Below are 22,304 nucleotides of genomic sequence, written 5' to 3'. Positions count from 1 at the left end.
GCCACTGGCCATGCGCAGCTACTTCCGCGCATCTGCCCTCGTGCTTAGCTCACGGGGTAGACGTCACAAATGTTTCCGAATGTCAAAACATTGCCAGGGTGTAAACAGTTCTACGAACGCTCAGGAGGTGCGCAAATACAAACCAAACGACATTTTATTTCCCATGATGATACGAAAGAGACACACGAACTGGATAGTTACTGCAGTCAAAACAGTAACTACAATATATGAAAGACTAGAAGCTGATCTCGGTGCTTTCAAAAGATCGATGTAAATAATAGCACAACGCCAGACACCCTACCAAGATGGCCGCCGAGTAAGTGACGCCAGAAACTATTTCCAGAAATTTAAGTGATTTAGACAGGAATATAATTTAGTTTAACACCGACAACAAATTAAATACGTGCATTAGTGTATCGTTTAGTCTTGCCGTTAAAGGTTTCACTTTTCTTTGCGTATTTCTTCAGAAAACACGAAAAGTTAGTAACTTCACGAAGTCACGGTTAGGCTTAAATTTTGTAAACGTGTTTGTTTCTTGTTTCACGGTAATTTGACTAGTATCTCGATAACAAATAAGTAAACTAATGTAAATAGCGGATAACTTCATTGTTTTAATACAAATTTCAGAAAAACAGCGCAACTTTACATCAGAAACTTGCTTATATACATTTGTTTGTAGGCCTAATTCTCATAACGTTTTTGGAGAATCAAACTTAAAGTATCTCGTTTAATTGTCCTTTTTTCATTCCATCGAGTGAAATATATAATAAATAGCGTATATCTTCATTGTTTTAATACAGATCTCAGAAAAATAGCGGAATTTTAAATCAGAAACTTGCTCATATACATTTGTGAATAGGCTTAATTCTTGTAACGTCCTTTTTATTTTCGGTAATTTAATTGATTTATTGTAGCTAAAGTATAATTTTTGCCATGAGTGAGAAGCGCCTGATTTGCTGTAGAATTTTTAGTTCCAGGGTTTGGTGTGATGGAAGCAGTAGTTTTTTTTCATTTGGGGACTGCAGTGGCGTGGGTGTCGGGAAAGTGGATAAGGCTCATCAGTGGTTATGTAGGATTTGCAGCAGAGATAGGAAGATAGTGGAACAGGAGGGGAAAATTGCTGCCCTTCAGGCTGAGCTAGATCAGGCTAGGGAAGATCTGGACAGGTTAAGGAGGGAGAAGGGCAAAGAGACATGGGAAGTGGCAACATGTAACAGAAGGGACAGGCCCAGAACTAACTCTGACAGTTTTGTGGTGAATGTCAAAAATAAGTTTGACCTGTTGATTCAGTTAGAAACTTACGAGCCTCAAGCGGTGGTAGGTGTACACAGGACACAACAAACTTTCAATAGGAAATTGGAAAAGACTGTAGGAAAGTCGTCGAATAGGAAGAAAGTTTTGTTGTTAGGCAGTTCTCATGCCAGAGGTGTAGGCCAACTTCTGCAGGAGGAATTAGCACCAGAATACCAGGACACAAATTTTTTCAAACCAAGTGCTAGTCTGGATCAGGTGACAGAGGATTTACCAGGGAAGACACCGTGGTTATTGTAGGAGGGCCAGGGAACACTATCGACAGAGATCCTGGGTACAGTATAGAGTGTGACCTGGTACAGATTGCGTCGGCATCCAGACACACCAATGTTGAATTTGTATCGGTCCTCAGACGCCATGACCGACCTCATTTGAACTCTTCTGTTGGGAGAGTTAATTTGGAGTTGGTACGGCTGCTTGGGTCGGATGTGGGGGCTCATATTGGTGTGGTTCCTTTTGATTCTCTCAGTAGGTGGGATTATACCAGGCACGGCCTACATCTCAACAAGAAAGGGAAGGTTAAACTGGCTGGGGTAATAGCAGGAAATTTAAGGGGGGAAGTCACTGCCATGAATGGTAAAATACCAGTGGTTATAGGTGTTGAAGCAGCACCTGTTTTAGGATAGGTAAGACAGAAAGATGTCTGAGCATCACATTGTTACTGATATGGATAAGGTAAATGTAAGAGGATATAAGCTCTCTGCACATGTAATTAGAGAAAATATGGAGAAAGTAGGAGTTGCCATATATGTCAAAAGTTATCATTGTGCAAAAACTATAGAAACAAAAAAGTTTTGTGTAGAGGAACATATAGAAGCATGTGCCTGTGAGCTTAAATTAAATAAAGGCACATTTACAACTGTAACTGTATATAGGTCCCCATCGGGAAATTTTCATCTATTTCTGAAAAATTTGGACTCCTTGTTGTGCTATCTGTCAGACAGGGGGAAGCAAATTATTATTTGTGGGGACTTCAATGTAGATTCTCTGAAAGAGGGTAATAGGAAAAATGACCTTGAAGTATTACTCGGTTCTTTCAATTTGACACCCGTTATTGATTTTCCTACTCGGGTGGTAAAGGATAGCAGCTCACTGATAGATAACTTCTTTATAGAACAAGATAAGTTTAACCAGATAAATGCTCAGCCTGTTGAGAATGGTCTTTCTGATCATGGTGCACAGCTAGTTAAAATATATGACATAGCTCCATTCAGCAGTACTAAACAGTCCTCCAGAATAGTATTTTCAGTCAACAATTTAACAATTGCAAATTTCAGGGAAAGCCTACAGCAGTTGGACTGGGATGAGGTGTACCGTGAACCTGATGCCAATTTAAAATATAATTTATTTCATGACACTTTTGTAAATGCATTTGAAAACTGCTTCCCCAAGAAAATAGTTAAATATACTCGTAAGAAACCATGCAACAAACCATTGCTCACTAAGGGTATAAAAACATCTTGTAACCATAAAAGGGAAATGTATCTGACAGGAAGAAAGAGTAGTGACCCAGAAACTATCAAACATTATAAAAACTACTGTGCTATATTAAGAAAAGTTATCAAAAAATCCAGAAGTATGTGTACCATGTCTGAAATCAGCAACTATGATAATAAAATTAAAACAATTTGGAATATTATTAAAAGAGAATCAGGTCAACCAAGAGCACAGGAAGACAGTATTACCATCAAATTGAATGAAAACTTTACGAACAAAAAGTCAGAAGTTGAAAATATTTTTAATAATCATTTTCTAAATGTTGTGGATATAGTAGGATCCATGTGTTCATTAGAAGATGCTAGGCTGTTAATGGAAGAGGCCACACCTATGCAATTTGATACAATTGAAATCTCACCCACTTCTCCCTCTGAAATTAGGAAAATAGTAAACTTGCTTAAAAGCAAAAACTCAAATGGAATTGATGGCATTTCCAGCAAAATACTAAAAGCTTGTTCTCAACAGATAAGTAAGATTCTCAGCCACGTGTGTAATAGCTCTCTGGAACAGGGCATTTTCCATGATAGATTGAAATAAGCTATTGTTATACCTTTGCATAAAAAAGGGGATAGATCTGATGTCAACAATTACCATCCAGTCTCTCTTCTAACAGCTTTATCCAAAATTTTTGAGAAAGTAATGTATTCAAGAGTAGCTTCACATATCTGTAAATATGAAGTACTAACAAAATGTCAGTTTGGTTTCCAGAAAGGTTTTTCAACAGAAAATACCGTATATGCTTTCACCAATCAAATTTTGAATGATCTGAATAACCAAACACCACCCATTGGGATTTTTTGTGATCTCTCAAAGGCTTTTGATTGCATAAATCATGAAATTCTGCTAGACAAGCTCAAGTATTGTGGCATGAGTGGGACAGTGCACAAATGGTTTAATTTGTACCTAACTGGAAGAGTGCAGAAAGTTGAAATAAGCAGTTCTTATAATATGCAAAGATTAGCACATTTCTCAAACTGGGGAAGTATCAAGAATGGGGTTCCACAAGGTCGTTCTTGGGTTCTTTGTTGTTGTTAATATATATTAATGACTTGTCATTCTATGTTCATGAAGAGGCAAAGTTAGTTATCTTTGCTGATGATACAAGTATAGTAGTCACACCTGACAAACAAGAATTAACTGATGAAATTGTCAATAATGTCTTTCAGAAAATTACTAAGCGGTTCTTTGTAAATGGACTCTCACTAAATTTTGATAGCACACAGTACACACATTCTGTACAGTAAATGGTATGACACCATTAATAAATATAGACCTTAATCAGAAGCATATAGGTAAGGTAGAATATTCAAAATTTTTAGGTGTGTCCATTGATGAGAGGTTAAATTGGAAGAAACACATTGATGATCTGCTGAAATGTTTGAGTTCAGCTACTTATGCAGTAAGGGTCATTGCAAACTTTGGTGATAAACATATTAGTATATTAGCTTACTACGCCTATTTTCACTCATTGCTTGCATATGGCATCATATTTTGGGGTAATTCACCACTGAGGAATAAAGTATTTATTGCACAAAAGTGTGTAGTCAGAATAATAGCTGGATTCCATCCAAGATCATCCTGCAGACATTTATTTATGGATCTAGGTATATTCAAAGTAGCTTCTCAGTATATATACTCTCTTATGAAATTTGTTATTAATAACCAAACCCAATTCCAGTGTGCATAACTACATTACTAGGAGAAAGGATGATCTTCACTATTCAAGATTAAATCTAACTTTGGCACAGAAAGTGGTGAATTATACTGCCACTAAAATCTTTGGTCACTTACCAAATAATATCAAAAGTCTGACAGATAACCAATAAGTATTTAAGAAGAAATTAAAAGAATTTCAGAATGACAACTCCTTCTACTCCATAGAGGAATTTTAGGTATAAATTAAGAAAAAATACAAAAAATATTTAAAAAATGAAAAAACAACAAAAAATAAAAAAGTTGTTATAATACCTTAATTATGTTGTTAAATTAACTTAATTATGTCATGTATTCGAAAATTTGACTCACTCCACATCATTACAAAATATCATATTCATGATCCATGGAACTAGTATTAATCTAATCTGACCATAAAACTTTAGATATAAAAAACTTTAGCACTTAATTAATCCTATGTATTTTCTGTTCCATGACTATGTATTAAGAGCTGAAGAAGATTAAGCAATTCAGTCATGACGTTTTGGTCCTGAACACTTGAGACACTGATGCATCATGACAGAAGAAACCGACTATGATATCACAGTCAGTGACAGTGCAGTGCATCGCATCACTAATTCATGTTCTAAAGTGCGATGTCTATGAGACTTCTGCATACAAACTTGAGTGAATAATACCTCGGTCCCAATTGTAAATATTTTCTATGTTCTTGTTATTTCATGATTCTCAACATACGACCAACAATAAGAATTCTGAACTATGAAATGAACTATTAATGAAAATCTCTTTTGCCCATGAGACGATAACTGCCATGTAAATATGTACTTTGTTTATCGATGTCCACTTGACGAAAAGTTTTTCTGATTCTTTTGGTATATTATTTGCATTATGGTGTATTTCTTGTCAAATTTATTCATTCTCTTAGATGTATTGTAAACATTAGAAGTGAAACATTTAATATTACCTGGGAAATTGAAACCTGCCAGTTCATGAAAGAAACTGTCATGCTTCAATTGGAGGCAATGTAATGTTGTGTGTGCCTCACTGCTTTTTTTAAACTAAGGTATGCCTCATTTTACTCTGAGAAGCTGAGTAATGTATGTAAATGTGATTCCAAATGTACTCGAAGTGAAGTGAAGCGTAGCTGGACAGGAAAAAACTCTTTAGCGCGCAATAGTAGTAGTGAAGTATGGACTGTAAAACAAAGACAATTGATTTATTAAAAAAAGAGGACTGTTAATCTGTATCTTGTGGAAAGAGGACGTGTTGCTAGGCCGTCGCTCAGAACGTATTGTTACATTTAATGAAAATTGATATTTTAGTGATAAAACCGAGTAAAGTTTGTGTAAGAGTTAGCAAACATTTATGTATACAAATTTTCTGGAAGTGAAGGATAGAAATATCTTGTTTTTGGAAAAGGAGGTGAACATTGTCGTCGCCGTATATCAATCGATGGAATTGTAAGTGTACAAAATTCACTAAAATACAGGAAAAGAAATGCAGTCTCTATAGTTTTCATTCAATAAGTAACAACCTCTCATAATTTCTGAATTACAGTAATTGGATTATGTTCTTGTACAATAGTATGGTGCTGAACTCCACTGACCAATTTTGATGTAGCAGGACATGTTGTTTGAAGGAAGTTTGTATGCCAAGCAATCTCCTTTTCTTACGAAAAGCAGATTGCTGTGTGATCTTATTTACTTACAACAGTGGTCCCTCAGGTATGAAAAGCTACAAAAACTTGGGCTCAAAGCTATCCGAAATACGGCGAAGTAACTAGTGGAGTCGTATTTTCAACCTTAAAGCACAATAATTCCTCCAAATTATAATACGTCACCAACTGGTGCAGAAGCTGATCATTCAAGGAAGCAGCAACCAAAATTCAGGGACCAGTTACGACTTAAAGTATTAATCTCAATAAAAAAAATCAACCCTCTCTCTCTCTCTCTCTCTCTCTCTCTCTCTCTCTCTCTCTCTCTCTCTCTTATATAATTACTCATATTATTATGATAAAAGTCATTTTATAACTAGACACTAATAATCACTTTGCAAGTAGTGCCAGGGATGATATTGACGACGTCTTTGATACTAATGACCTAATTGAGAATATCAAACCTCCCCTTAGAAAAATTAATGAATTACTGTGCTCTTACATAATTTGATTTTCAAACAGCTGAGCAAAACTGAACGTACTCAGACATTACTCTCCTTACGTATTCTGATCAACACTTAACTGACACACAAAATTTTTAGCGCAACGCAATCTGACTTTCAAAAATTCCTACAAAAGAATGGCCCTGACTAACATTAACCTATACGTTTCACAAATCACTTACCTCACAAAAATCTTCGTTACTCGAACTACTGCAATACGGTGAGCGCCACTACTGCCAGCTAAATAAAAGATTCAAACTACTGAAAGCACTAACTACTGATAGGCATAGTTAGCAAATGAAAGATTTTCATAGAGAACAAACAATGTATTTACCTTAAAAGTGTTCAAAAGTCATAATATATAGAGCAGTTCATGACATCCATTCTTACAAATGTACTGTTTCTGATAGACACACGTCCAGATCATCCGCTCTCAAAATTCCGCCATTTCTCTCCCCACATCCACCACTGCTGGCGGCTCACCTCCAACTGCGCAACGCTATGCGCTGTTCACATCCAGCTGCCCAACACTACAATGGCAGACAACAATGCAAACTAGCCCAGACTGCACACAGCACAGCCAGTGATTTTCATACAGAGCGCTACGTGGCGTTACCAATAAGAAAACCTAAACAGCCTACTTACAAGAACAAAATTCAAACAATTGAGAACTGTAATGGTACTGATAGGCAGGACCTTCTTGACATTTTACAAGCACATTCCACAGTTTTTACTCACAAAATAGGAATCACAGTATTTCAATATCAGTTTCGTGTTCGTGAGCATACTAAATTTTGCGTTAGACCAATTTCGGTAGATTATAGGGACCGTGTTAGAACAGTAAAAACAATCTGTGCTTAACGAGGGCATTATTGAACCTGCAGTAAGCTCATAAACAATCTATTACATGTTATTGAGAAGAAAAATGGATTGATCAGGCTTGTCTTAGATTTGAGACGAGTAGATACTATCATTATTCCTGAAACAGGCAGGCCACAAACGTTGGAAGAACTTCTTCAAAATTTTAATGATATACAAGCGTTGTCCTCTATTGATCTTAGATCCAGCTTCCGTCAGAGCTAACTTTAACCAGAATGTAGAAAATACACAGCTTTTCTCTGCTTCGGCGTTTGTTATCAATTTCGGAAACTTCCTTTTGGTTTGAACATTTCTTCGGTAGCATTCATTCATGGGCTAAATTCAATATTACCTGAGTTCTTAAAACGTCATATCACTTTATATGTGGACGATATTCTAATAGCAGAAACCTCATGGGATCAACATAATCGCATCCTCATCAGTGTGCTACGTATTTTTGCAGAATCTGAAATTACAGTTAACTTCGAAAAGTCTGAGTTCGGTAAGACAAAGGTGAAGTTTTTGGGAATCATTATTTCTTCGTAACACATTCAGCTGGATTCTGAGAAGTTAGAAGAAATCAGAGCCATTCCAGTTCCATCTACAAAGAAACAAGTCCGCTGTTTTCTAGGTCTCGTAAATTTTTACTATCATTTTCTGAATATGCAAATTCTAGTAACATCAAAACTTTGTTCTCTCACTGGGAAAAACACTATTTGGAACTGGGACGAACAGGCACAGCGGGAATTCTATTCTTTGAAAGAAGCGCTACTTAACGCGCCAATCCTAGCTCACTCAGATCTGTCACAAGAATTCTGCCTCAGCCCGGATTCTTCTAAAGTCTGTCTTGGTGCCCATTTATTTCAAGGAGCCATAGAAAATGACACTGCTTCAGAAAACCAACACCTTTGATAGCCGCTTGCTAAGAAAATCTGAAAAAAATTATTCCGTCACTGAATTAGAAGCTTTAGTTATCGTTTGGGCATTTAACAAATTCCGTTTCTTTCTTTCTGGTAAGCACGTAAAAGTATACAGTGATCATCGTGCATTACAATTTCTTATGTTTTCAAAATTAAATAATGACAGGATAAAACGTTGGGCATTGTTTCTGCAAGAATACCACATCACAATAGTCTACATTCCCGACACTATCACGTGCACCGGCTGGGCTTGAGAAAAGTAACACAGAAGCCAACCTCAAGTAAAATTTCAGTATTCTTTACATTCAGAAAGTCGCCTTTGAAAACTTCATCACCACATCTTTAAGGGACATTGCTCATGAACAAGATAAAGATCCGATTTGGAAAGACATCAAAATTAAATGACATGAAAAGACACACATTCGGCATTATTATCTGGTTACAAACAACATACTCTTCAAACGTTGCACTGTTGATGACATGCTGTGGGCACTATGCATTCCCGACGATTATGTTCATAAGCTCATTTAGTACATTCATTTCACCTACCCACACTTTGGTCCACGAAAATGTTATCATATTCGGACGACTTGTTATTTTAACAATACGGAATAGAGAATTCGGAGAGTCTTGTCTATTTGTAAACTTTGTCAAAAAGCTAAACCATCTACCATCTCACATCATGCTCCGTTGTTTCCTATCATTCCTTCTAAATTACACGAATTTGCTGCTGTTGATCTTTTGGGACCTCTTGTCAGAACATCGTAAGGATTTTCGTACGTCCTAGAGCAACGGGGCTATGTAAGTAGGCCGTTTAGGTTTTTATGTTGGTCACGGCATGTAGCGCTCTCTATTAAAATCGCTGACTTCTCTTTGTGCTATCTGTGGCTGGTTGGACTCGTTGTTGGAAGTTACTCGCGCGTGTAGTGTTGGGCAGTTGGATGTGAACAGCCCATAGCGTTTGGCAGATGGAGAAGAGCCGCCAGCAGTGGTGTATGTGGGGAGAGAGATGCCAGAGTTCTGAGATGTTAATACGATCAGACGACCTGGACGTGTGTCAGTCAGAAAAAGGATATATATATATATACATATATATATATATATATATATATATATATATATATATATATATATATATATAATGACTTTTGAACACTATTAAGGTAAATATATTGTTTGTTCCCTATCAAGATTTTTCATTTTCTAACTATGTGCCTATCAGTAGTTAGTGCCTTCAGTAGTTAGGATCTTTTATTTAGCTGGCGGTATTGGCACTCGCTGTATAGCAGTAGTTTGAGTAACGAAGTTTTTTGTAAGGTAAGTGATTCATGAGGGGTATAGGTTATTGCTAGGCAGGGCTATTCTATTATACGGATTATTGAAAGTCAGATTGCGTTGCCCTAAAATAATGTGTGTCAGTTTAGTAATGATCAGAATAAGAAAAGAGAAAACAGTGTCAGTACGTTCAGTTTCACCCTCGAGTTTGAAAATCAAGTAACGTAGAAGTTTTATCAACTCAGTCATTCTTTACATTAAAAAGGGGAAGTTTCACAAACCGCGTAGGTGGTCATAATGTTTTGCCTTATCAATGTACCTTCTACATGAATGTTGAAAACTTGATTAAATTTTAATTTACGCATGGGAGTACAAAGCTTCAATCCACTTCACACGGGTAAATGTTTTACAGGCACTCATATACAACTATGGGTTCTTTCCACAGTCAGACATAAGATTTAAGTGTCGCACTTATCTGATATGTGCTTGACTGCTCGTACGACACTTATACCGACGATAGTCAAACACGATTGATACTTTTTAAGCACGTCTGCAGTTGCTATATTCACTGTCGTTGCTCTCTGGCGTTACAGGTCATACAGAGATGTTTGGATGGAGGTAGGTATTCTTTCACACAACACCACCAAAAAATCACATTCCGTGAGATAAGGCGATCTGGGAGGCCAATGATTCAGTGTCAGATCTCTACAGCCGATACTGCGCTCCAGTGTTGTGGCAATTCATTGTTTAAAAAAAAGTACCACCTCTCAGTGGTAAATGAATTGCCAGTGCTGGAACGGAGAACGTTAAACTCCTTTTGTTTCTGCGTTACCGCCAGCTCGACTCGACGCGTTCTGCGTAATCAACGAGCGAACGAGAGAGCTAGCCAGCAGCTGCGTCAGAACGAACCTTACCGGCTACTGCATCAACCGGAAACTTGGAAGTGACGCAAAAGTAACTTGGAAGTTCAGTTGAGTAAATCTAAAGTCGCCCCAAATTAAAATCTTCATTCATGTAGGATATATAGCCTTGTGAATAAAACTAATATTTTTTGAATACGCCGTATTTTTCACAGAATAATAGAACACAGTGCAAAGACAGACAGTGTCTTTGATTAAGAAAGAGGGTGGGGTGAGTTGTACCGTAGTACACTTTCGAGATTTTCGTCTCCAATAATAGAACTTTAATACATTTTCGTATTCATTTTTTGTGTGTTTCAGTCTCTTTCTGAAATTACAGAACATAGTGTGACAAATTAAGGTTTTTCCAAATTCGAAAATTTGAACCCAGGTACAGTGCCTAGTAACAGATATTCAGCTGAACTTTAGAGGTGTTGCAATCGAGGAAAACTTGTCAATACTGTATTTAATAGTCTATATGTTGAATTATCACCCTTCTACACGTTAATAATCAGTAAGTGAAATAGAATTGCACATAAATATTATCACAAACAATCTGCAAATTAAACATATTTCAGACTAGAGTACAGTGTGCGACCTTCGAATTATGGCTTAAATGTCCCATCTTCGATAAATAATTCCAAGAATATATAACATTTTATTTAGCGTAAAGTTTTCTACTCTAAGAATTAACGCTATATTCCAAATGGCTTAAGTATACAGTATTACACAGAATTTAAATGTGTAGAACCGGGAATATTTAAAAATGTCGCGCTAAACACAACCTCATCTCCAACAATAACAAAACAGTACAACGTGGCGGAATTTGCTGACGGACGTCTCCATTCTCAAATCAGTCACTAAACTGAAGTGCTGGCCAAAAGACATCGTGCGCTGTTAGGTAGATACAACGCTCTCTCTTACACATTCCATATTGCGTCGGATTGTTACAGGAAGAAAGATGTACGACGTTAGGAGCAACACATGACAGCGAATCAAGGGCTGTGGGAAAATTGGAAGCCGCGCGGGGTTAGCCGAGCGGTGTTAGGCGCTGCAGTCATGGTCTGCGCGGCTGGTCCCGGCGGATGTTCGAGTCCTCCCTCAGGTATGGGTGTGTGTGTTAGTCCTTAGGATAATTTCGGTTAAGTAGTGGGTAAGCTTAGGAACTGATGACCGTAGCAGTCAAGTCCCATAAGATTTCACATACATTTGAACATTTTTTTGAAAATTGGAATAGGGGAAAAGCGAAGCGTTTGAGTTGTAGTGCTACAAAAATATGTTAAAAATTAAGTGGACTGAAATGAGGAAGCTCTCCAAAGAATCGGCGAGGAGTGAAACATGTTGGAAATACTGACGGAAAGAACGGACAGGATGACATGAAATGTGTTAAGACGTCAAGAGTAACATACGAACCACTTGACAGAGGTGTAGAGGGTAAAAACTGTGGGGACAGACAGAGATAGGAATAAATACGCAATATATCTACATCTACATCATACTCCGTAAGCCACCTAATGGTGTGTGGCGGAGGGTACTTTCGGTACCACTTTCTGATCCCTCCAACCCTGTTCCATTCGTGAATAGTGCGTGGGAAGAACGATTGTCGGTAACCCTCTGTATTGGCTTTAATTACTCGAATTTTCTCATCGTGGTCAACACGCGAGATGTATGTGGGGGAAAGTATTATGTTGTCCGACTCCTCCTGAAGATTGCTGTCCCGAAATTTTAGTAGTAAATCTCTCCGTGATACACAACGCCTCTCTTGTAACGTCTGCCAGTGGAGTTTGTTTAACTTCTTCGTAACGCTCTCTCGCCTGCTAAACGAACCCGTGACGAAATGCACCGTTCTTCGATGGATCTTCTCTATCTCCTCTATCAGTTCTTCCTGATAGGGATCCCAAATAGATGAACAATACTCAAGAATCTGGCGAACAAGCGCGTTATAAGCCATTTCTTTCGTGGCTGAGTTACATTTCCTTAAGATTCTCCCGATGAATCTGAGTCTGGTGTCTGCTTTTCCTACTATCTGTTTTATATGCTCACTCCACTTAAGATCGCTCTGGATAGTTACGCTTAGATATTTTACGGCAAGCGCTCTCCAGCTGTTTGTCATCAATAGTGTAGCTGTACAGCAGTGGATTTCCTTTCTTATGTATGCGCAATGTGTTACATTTATTTACGTTCAGGGTCAACTGCCAGAGTCTTTACCGTTCACCAATTCTCTGAATGTCGTTCTGCAAATTCTTACTATCTTCTAGCGTTCTACTTTGGTATAGACAACTGAATCATCTGCAAATAGCCTTAAAGAGTATCCGACGCTTTCTAGTAGATAATTTATATGTATATTGTAAACAGCAACGATCCTATCACACTTCCCTGTGGTACTGCGGATAGTACCTTTATATCTATCGATTTAGTTCCGTTAAGAGCAACGTGTTGAGTTCTGTTCTCAAAAATGTCTTGCCAATCGCAGGTCTGCTCAGATACTCCGTAAGCTCGTATTTTTTTCATTAAACAGCTATGCGGGACGGTGTCAAATGCCTTCCTGAAATCAAGGGATACGGCATCAACCTGAGCGCCGTTGTCCACTGCGCTGTTGATCTCATGGAGGAAAACAGCGAGCTGAGTTTCGCAGGATCTCTGTTTGTGGTATCCATATTGATTTTTACAGGTTAGATGTTCATTTTCCAAAAACGTCATAATTCTTGGGCATAAGGCATGTTCCATTATCCTACAACAAATTGACGTCAACAATATAGGTCTATAACTGTGTGGATCTGTCTTACGACCTTTCTTAAAAACAGGGATGATCTGCTCTTTTTTTCCAGTCGTTAGATACCTTTCGTTGCTCAAGCGATCTACGATAAATCACTGCTAGAAGAGGTGCAAGTTCTTTCTCATAATCTTTATAGAATCTTACAAGAATCTCATCTGGTCCCGACGCCTTTCCACTACTGAAAGATTGTAGGTTAGGTTAGGTTAGTGTTTAACGTCCCGTTGACAACGAGGTCATTAGAGACGGAGCGCAAGCTCGGGTTAGGGAAGGATTGGGAAGGAAATCGGCCGTGCCCTTCCAAAGGAACCATCCCGGCATTTGCCTGAAACGATTTAGGGAAATCGCGGAAAACCTAAATCAGGATGGCTGGAGACGGGATTGAACTGTCGTCCTCCCGTATGCGAGTCCAGTGTGTTACCACTGCGCCACCTCGCTCAGTCTAAAAGATTGTAGCTGCTTTTCAATTCTGCGATCAATTATCTCAATATCTGCCATTTCGATGTTCGTACGATGATTGAAAGGATGGACAGTGTTACGATATTTCGCTGTGAAACAACTTCGGAAGACCGACTTCAGTATTTCGGCATTTCTCTATGTAATCTTCCGTGTCAGTGTCGGTGTGGTCGCTAAGAGAATGAATAACTGATTTTGACCCACTTACTGATTTTACATACGACAAAAATCTCTTAGGGGTTTGACTCAGGTCGGTTGACAACGCCTTACTTTCTAAATCATTGAATGCTTCTCTCAGTGCTCTCCTGACGCTCATTTTCACTTCGTTCAGCCTATATAATGGAGGAGGTTGGGTGGAGGCGATTCTTTGAGGTGAAGATGTTGGCACAGGAGAGGAATTCGTGACGGGTGGCTCAAACCAGTCAGAAGACGGATGACAAAAAAGAAACCTCCTCGCGATACAGCCACATTCGCGTTCCCTGCGGCACAGGACGGTCCAATGCAGGGCCGTACGGTGGGTGCTTAAGCATGCCCCGAGCTTACAGCTACAGAAGACTCGTCTCTCACCAGTTGTAAGCGGAAGTATCCTGAGTCCGCCAAAACGACGCCCAGCCAAGGGAGGCTTAGCTCTCTGAAGTGCTCGTCGTTTGCTACGAACCAGGAGGCACGGGAGGCTTATCGACTGAGACGCGCGGCACGAGCATCGTCCCCTCCCCCTTCCTTCCCCCAGCACGGGTCGAGTTTGTTCTGCTGGTCAACCTTTCAACCTCAGCGTGAGGTCTACTGTACCCGTCGCAGAAACCAGTTTTAACTAATGACAGTTATTTTACAGTGCGATGCGGCACCATGTCCACAAATCTCTTTTCGCCACAAGAGCTAAACTGCGTCACCATCCTGGTTTTAACTGTTTCACCTTAGTAACCAAATATATAACGGTCGTTCAGAATCAGAAACATTCTAGCTATTTGTAGATTTCATCAGTTGACGTTAGAAAAGCTGCCGAAAAGGGGGGGAGGGAGGAGAGGGACTAAAATAAGAGAGATAAGTCGACAAACAATTCCTTTCCTTTGCTTAGTGTGCTTTGTGTGTTAATCGATTAATTTATTCACCATAAGCTTCGCTACTTTGTGTTGTTTTATTTGACTATTTCGCCATCGATAGGACGTAACAATAAATTAAAAAAGCTGTTGGTACTCCTGTCTGGAAACATTTCATGAAATATCCACGCACGAAGCATATAAATAGATAATTACCCATCGTCGATATTCTACAAAGGACACGCGGTCAAGGGTGCCTTGTCACGGTCCACGCGGCTCCCCCCGTCGGAGGTTCGGGTCCTCCCTCGGGCTTGGATGTGTGCGTCGTCCTTAGCGAAAGTTAGTTTAAGTTATATCAATTAGTGTGTAAGCTTAGGGACCGATGACCTCAGCAGTTTAGTCCCATAAGGCCTTACCACGAATTTCCAAATTATCTGTAAAGGAACGACGCAGTTATATTTCGTCTGAATGAGAAATTATTTTCTCACGTAAATTAGAGTCACGGTTTTTATGTGAATCACTTCATTTATTTGTAATAACCAATAGTGCTGAAAGATTGCATAGAATTTATTCGCATGCTGTAACACAGGATAAGAAAGATTGAAGATTACAATGAAATGAACACCCTTAGCTGCCTACAGACGTTGACATACGTCAACGGGGACAGATGAAAATGTATGCCCCGACCGGGACTCGAACTCGGGATCTCCTGCTTACATGGCATACGATCTATCCATCTGAGCCACCGAGGACACAGAGGATAGCACCGTGCAGATTTATCTCTGACACGCCTCCTGCGAAACCCATATTCTCAACGTATTGTCCCGCACTACATTCGTAGTGCCCCCGCCCATTATACTCATTACTCGCGGCGCGTTGCCGATTCCCGTATAAGTTCGGGCACTGTTTGTGCATTCGCACAGAAGAAGAAGATGGTCAAGCGGCCGGTGAGCCTTAACTATATATATACTAAGATGGTATCTGTTCTTTCGGACATGTCCGAAAGAAAAGATGCCATCATAGTATATATAAAGACTGAAGACTTCGCAAGATTTGAGCTTATCTGCGGTGAAGGTCGCAAAATGAAACGCAAATTACTCATTCTTTACGTTGACAACCTGCGAGCCTACGTAACTTTATAAGACAGAAAATTGAAATAAGAGCTGCGCGACATATCATTTATGTAGTCAGGATCACAGTGTCAGATTGGCTGAACAAATGTGCGCCAGAATAAGTTATAAATACAAATATGAGATTGGTATCATAAAGTTAATTGTCAGAGAATCTATTTGCCGAAAGGATTTAAGAAAGACATTATCACGTTATAGGGCTTCCTGTGTACGGTTAGACTTGGAAATTCAGCTACGTAATACGTTGACTCACAGAAACCGGAAATCAGGAATCAGCTGACGAAGAAAGCTTTCCCTAACGTTTGGCCACGTTTGAATAAGACGTAGCGTTATCTGTTTCGACAGGAGGGGTTCTAAGAAAACCATCTATGTTGCTCACTTGTTAAGCTAAAACCAGTACTTTATAATCATTCACATTTCCGTTCATACTACTGTTATAAACATTATTAAGAAAGATTTCTGGACTGCAATAAACATTATTGGACAGTATATACTCCCGGATACTCCAAAACAGAGAGATTTCTATCAGTACTCATTACCTTGTAGTGGATACTTGACACCTTTTCTTTGCTTAGAGTACTTTGTATGTTAATTGATTAATTTACTCACTGTGTGCTTCACTGCTTTACATTCTTTTATCTGAGTGTTTCACTGTCGACAGGGCGTGAAAATAAATTCGAAAAAAGCTGTTATCGGACCTGTCTGGAAATCCATCACGGGAAACGATTGTGATAAATGCTGACTCGATTCCAATAATGTACCATTACGACAGACTCTTAAATGGATTTGAGCTGGATAACGGCGACGTCCTAAAATTGAACAGAGACCAATTTAAAAGGACGTTACGCCATTTTTTTCCCGCTGGTGATACAGGAAAGCGGTCGATTTTCAATTTCGGCATGATGATGTCAAGGCAGACCGCCGCCGGTCCGCTGTACACAGCGAGGCAATAACCTTTAGAAAATAATTTTGTTTACTAGAAAGTGGCGACAGTGTAAACCAGAGGAAGCCTGTGTCCGCAGTGTTCTGGCGTGATACTGCATACTCCCGTGTGTGGTGAACCAACACCCTCCAGCATTCATTAATTTGCTACGTTAATCACCCTGTTATTTGTATTGGACTGTAACAAAGACACCTCACAACTTGTCATGGTAGTGAAAGCGGTTTTATCTTGTGCATCGCCCACAATGCCCTGCAGTTACCTCACACAGAATGTTTTACGCTCGCGGGTTGAATGATTCTTCAAAAGAACTAATTAGTCAGTGCTCGTTACATGATTATTGGAACTCGCCATAATTTTTAAACGAGAAATCGGAAGCTAAGAGGAATACCAATAATTAGTGGATTTGTTATGGAGAAGAGCAGCCATACACTTGGTTCAGTGTCCCTGTTTCTGTACGTAACGCACTGAGGACGTTGAAGTAGTGCAGTGGAATTTTTCCAATTACCGACGAAGATCAAATGACCTATCTTTTTTGTACATGTTCCCACTGTATACTTGTATTTATTCGTCATGTGTTAATTTGTCATTTACCACTGTACGTAAGTAACAAGCGTATCCTATCACTAGTTCGTTTTAAAGCTTTGGACGAAAAATAAAGCTACTGCTCTGTGAACTTAGCGTTTGACGATTCAGACTTGAAGACGCACTACATGTATACCCTTTTTATGCTGGTCAAGTATTTTCAAATCTGTTTTCCTATTAAACTAATACATGGCGTTAGCGCTACAGTCTTACGATATAGCATGCCATTGGCCTCAGGAAAGTGGAAAAGGCTCAGTGTATGTGCCGTAAAGACCTGTTATTATATTTTATGGAAGTATGTTGGTGCTCGATAATGATTTCACTGTTGCACGATTCATGCCAATAATTGCACAAAGAACACATATTTTTATATAATTTGAGTTGAGTAACAAGTATTTATTATGTTAATGAGCACTTAAAACTGTTCTCATTCCTTGTAGCATACTTAATAAAAAAGGGACATATTTCAGTAACTTCTCTTTCCAAAACTGATTACAGCATCAGATCGTAGTGAACGTTTCATGATCGTAATAGCCTTCATGGAACTGCAGGAGCTCAAAATGCTACAGTGGGCGAACATAGGCATACGTAAATTATGACTAGTGTACAAAAGGCAATCGAGCATAGTGTTATGCTGTACAAGCTGCATTATAGTTGTAACCCTCGCAATATTAAGAACCTCTTGAAAACATTGTAAGACAGTCAGTTACTTTATTTTTTAAAAATTTGAAAAAATGTGCTTATTGTTTACAGTAAATCCTTCTACCAAATTCTATACGTTTTTAAACATTTTGTTTACACTTACAGCAAAAATTTAAGCCTAAGTAGCACATTTCATTTCCACCAATGAATGTCATACTCATTATTTGTAGGTTCAGAGTTTTAGACACCAATATCTCTCTGGTAAGACAGTGATTTAGGAACCAGGTTTTTTCCAGCGGCAGGTGTGGACTCTGACCACAATCTATTGGTTATGAACTGTATATTAAAACTTAAATATAAAGGTGGGAATTTAAGGAGATGGTACCTGGATAAACTGACTAAACCAGAGGTTTTACAGAGTTTCAGGGAGAGCATAAGATGGCTGGGGTAAAACACAGGGAGCGACAGGTTATTTACAATTTGTACAGAAACCAGATGGCAGTTATAAGAGTCGAGGGGCACGAAAGGCAAGCAGTGGTTGGGAAGGGAGTGAGACAGGGTTGTAGCCTCTCGCCAATGTTATTCAATCTGTATATTGAGCAAACAGTAAAGGAAACAAAAGAAAAATTCGGAGTAGGTATTAAAATCCATGGAGAAGAATTAAAATCTTTGAGGTTCACTGATGACATTGTAATTCTGTCAGAGGCAGCAAAGGACTTGCAAGAGCAGTTGAACGGAATGGACAGTGTCTTGAAAGGAGGATATAAGAAGAACATCAAGAAAAGCAAAACGAAGATAATGGAATGTAGTTGAGTTAACTCGGGTGATGCTGAGGGAGTTAGATTAGGAAATGAGACACTTAAAGTAGTAAAGGAGTTCTGCTATTTGGGGAGCAAAATAACTGATGATGGTCGAAGTAGAGAGGATATAAAATGTAGACTGACAATGACAAGGAAAGCGTTCCTGAAGAAGAGAAATTTGTTAACATCGAGTATGGATTTAAACGTCAGGAAGTCGTTTCTGAAAGTATTTGTATGGAGTGTGGCCATGCGTGGAAAAGAAACATGAACGATAAATAGTTTGGACAAGAAGAGAATAGTAGCTTTCGAAATGTGGTGCTACAGAAGAATGCTGAAGATTAGATGGGTAGATCACATAACTAATGAGGAGCTGCTGAACAGAATTGGGAAGAAGAGGATTTTGTGGCACAACTTGACTAGAAGAAGGGATCGGTTGGTAAGACATGTTCTGAGGCATCAAGGGATCACCAATTTAGTATTGGAGGGCAGCGTGGAGGGTAAAAGTCGTAGAGGGAGACCAAGAGATTAATACACTAAGCAGCTTCAGAGGGATGTAGGCTGCAGTACGTACTGGGAGATGAAGCAGCTTACACAGGATACAGTAGCATGGGCAGCTGCATCAAACCAGTCTCAGGATTGAATACCACAACAAAAACATCTCTATGAGAAGTATGTTGAAAATAAACATAAACAACTATAAATTGAATTTTCATTTATTTAAATTTTTTGGTCACGAATGCTGTAGTACACTTTCTTGAAAGTGCGTTGATATTGCTGACAGTCTGCTAAAATGATTTTTTCGGGACCCTAATTACACAACAGTACATCTTCAAATAGTATGTTGTCTAATTCAAGAAAAATTAGCAAATTGTGTTCCTTAAGTTTTTTCGTGTGGTCGCAAGGAACCCCCACAGTTTGTAATGCACGTTATGGAAAACGCCTCGCTATTGGTAGAGTTAAACTCTGGGTGCATAGTTAATATGATTGGCTTTAAAACATGCGGACAATCTTTCTTTACGCATGACTTTGTTAGTAGCTCCGTCCGGCGTCTACATTTTTCATATCAGCTAGTAGATTAAATTGCGTTTTCCGTGTATTTGACATAATTCAATTTACGGGAACGGCGCGTAATTACTGATTTTCATCATCTGTGAGGCTTTTAACCGATTGTTCTGTCAACTGAGGGTGACATGCAGTGATGGAGCAAAGGTTGTGAAAAATGTCTGTCAAATTAGCGACAACAGACACAAGGCCAAAAGTCGTGTGCTAACGAATCGTCGTTGTCACGTCGAAGAATAAGCCAGGCAGACTGCATGATTGAGCAAATGGAAGGGGGCCTGCAATTGGGTGATTTCACCTACAAACCTGACATTAAAACGAGGTATATCCTGCACAAAGAACTTAAAATGCGGAATGTATGTTCACTGCGGATGCAGAACGACGAACATTGGGATACGCGATGGTAGTATCAACATTGTTTTTCTTTTTATTAGTACCACAGTTAACAAGATACTGATGCATTTTTGAATTCTGGAACGAATCAGATGTCGAGGCAGTGTAAATACAAGGAAATATTACAACCACAGAGATTTCTGTTTGGCAACAGTCTGAAGAAAATCATGGCGTCAGTATTTTGGCGGACTGACGGCATCATCCCACCCCACTGTGTTCGAAAGAATGTACACTGACACCAGCTTGCTACTTGCTTTCTGGTCGATGCTTCTCATAAGATTGCGAGTATATCGACTTGAACGGTTGCTCTCTTTTTCCTTAAACATTAAGCTGCTACTCATAAGGTATTCCCGATTTGTGACTACCTCAGTAACAACTAGTGGTGTCTTTGATTCCTTAATGAGCTGTCCTCACCCATAAGACATTTTTGGCATTTTTCGACGTTATTGGTAATTCTTCGCCACCAACAATTTTCTATTCGATTGCTACTGTAGCATCGATTTGGCAGTAGACGAAACAGGCTCGGAGAACAGCGTTAGTAACTTACGATGGGTTAACTGTGTCGGTATTGTCAAAATTTTCTGGCACTGAGAGATGACTGAAAAGTGTTAGATACTTAAACATTATTTCTGCTTGCCTCTTACCCGCCGGGAGAGCGGAGAGCGCTCATGCGCTGCTTCCTGGACTCGGCTAGGCGCGCCGATCCCGGATCGAATCTGCCCGACGGATTAACGACGTAAGCCGGTGTGCTAGACAGCCTGAATGAGCTTTTTAGGCGGTTTTCCACATCCCACTAGGTGAATACCGAGCCGGTCCCCCTCATTCCGCCTCAGTTACACGACTCGCAGGCACTTGAAACACGTTCGCACTATTTCATTGTTTATACTTGACGCAGGCAGCTAGGGACACTGATTCTGTTCCGGTGGGTATGGGGTGGCGGCAGGAAGGGCATCCGGCCACCCCTCTAAAATTAACCATACCAAATCCGATTGTAACGATGATGACCTGGAAAAACTGTGGGAAATCGCACAAGCGAAAGAAGAAGAAGAAGAATTTGTGCTTGTCTGTTATTGTACTGAGGGGTGAGCGGTAAGAACCATCATACGAAATATCGTCAAGCATTTAAAATTCGTGTACTTCTCTGGCTTGAGTGCTGCGCTTTCTATTTTGATCAATGCTATGTAATCCTGTAACTAACAGCATCAGATTCCATGGAGGATCAACGATCAAGACGAGAGGACAACTCTTTAAACAGCAGTAATCAGGGAAGAGAAGCTTTCCTAGATTTTGAGATTTTGGGAGATTGGAATACACTCTGAAAAGGCGGGGGGGGGGGGGGGGGGGGGCGGGCGTGGATGATGTAGCACGCTATAACAGCAGCAGCATAATGCTAATGGTAAGAGATGGCCCATTGAGAAATGTACATTGTTTCTATTTTCTAACATTTTAGATTTCGGATTTTTCCATCTTGTATCTGACACCTGCAAAACGAAAAGCTAGATTTTGTACTATATCATTGCAATGTCTTACGGTACTGTGCTAGATAAGCGATACGGCAATTCCTTAGGTCCAAATCTAGTGATTTTACCAAGTGCTTTAATCATGAGGACTGTTCTTTTGAAGTGGAAACAGTGATAGAACGTTTTTCAAGGATTTTAAGAAATTCCGTTCATCGAAAACTTCCAAAGACTACTCACTGTATTTAAGAGTGTACAAACATTAGAATTTGAAACACTCGGGTTACTGAAAGTATAATTTTTACGAATATTGCCGACGAAATATGTACTGGCAAAAAATTGATACACCTGGAAAAACAACGTTGATGGTTCAAATGGCTCTGAGCACTATGCGACTTAACTTCTGAGGTCATCAGTCGCCTAGAACTTAGAACTAATTAA

Source organism: Schistocerca piceifrons, chromosome 6 (assembly GCF_021461385.2).
Source record: "Schistocerca piceifrons isolate TAMUIC-IGC-003096 chromosome 6, iqSchPice1.1, whole genome shotgun sequence".
NCBI lineage: Eukaryota > Metazoa > Arthropoda > Insecta > Orthoptera > Acrididae > Schistocerca > Schistocerca piceifrons.
This window is presented reverse-complemented; position numbering follows the sequence as displayed.